Source organism: Rhagoletis pomonella, unplaced genomic scaffold (genome assembly GCF_013731165.1).
Source record: "Rhagoletis pomonella isolate Grant_MI unplaced genomic scaffold, Rhpom_1.0 Rhpom_scaffold_00004, whole genome shotgun sequence".
In the NCBI taxonomy this organism is placed as follows: domain Eukaryota; kingdom Metazoa; phylum Arthropoda; class Insecta; order Diptera; family Tephritidae; genus Rhagoletis; species Rhagoletis pomonella.
Genome location: NW_023458558.1, coordinates 41,227,000 through 41,227,596, shown reverse-complemented (window position 1 = coordinate 41,227,596; position 597 = coordinate 41,227,000).

Genomic DNA, 597 nt, shown 5'->3' with positions numbered 1-597 from the left:
TAGTTAAGTGATAATTTCTGAAAATAAATTTTAATTAGATCCTGAGGATTATATGCTTTTCACAAGTAATTTGTGATGTAGAAGATATTTTGAAAAATTTGTTTATTTGTTTAATTTTACCCTGTACAAAACGCGTATTTGCATTATTTTCGTGACCGTATAAATATCGTCATACCTACTATAAATTATTTACAGTATATCTAGTATTAAGTTAGCTACATCTATTCGTGCGCCCCACTATACTACGTACTGGCACAAACTTACTACAGTATAAATGTTTTCTTACCATAGCATTAACAGCACATTTCAGCTAATGTGTGTTTAGACTTCAAACGACATTTACAACAAACTGTAAAAACAAATCCATATACCCATACTGAAAAACTTGTGTAAACAATTCCACAATCAAGAGGAATTAAGTGAATTTTAAATAAAACAGATAAAACCAATTACATATACATTGAAGAGGAATGGATATACATAAAATAAAAGGAAAAACCATTTGGCGTGAAAACTAATTAACTGTCTTATCAATCATAAAGTTAAAGGAATGTTAGTTTTGGGCAAGTATTCACTGCAGAGATTTTTTATACTTCT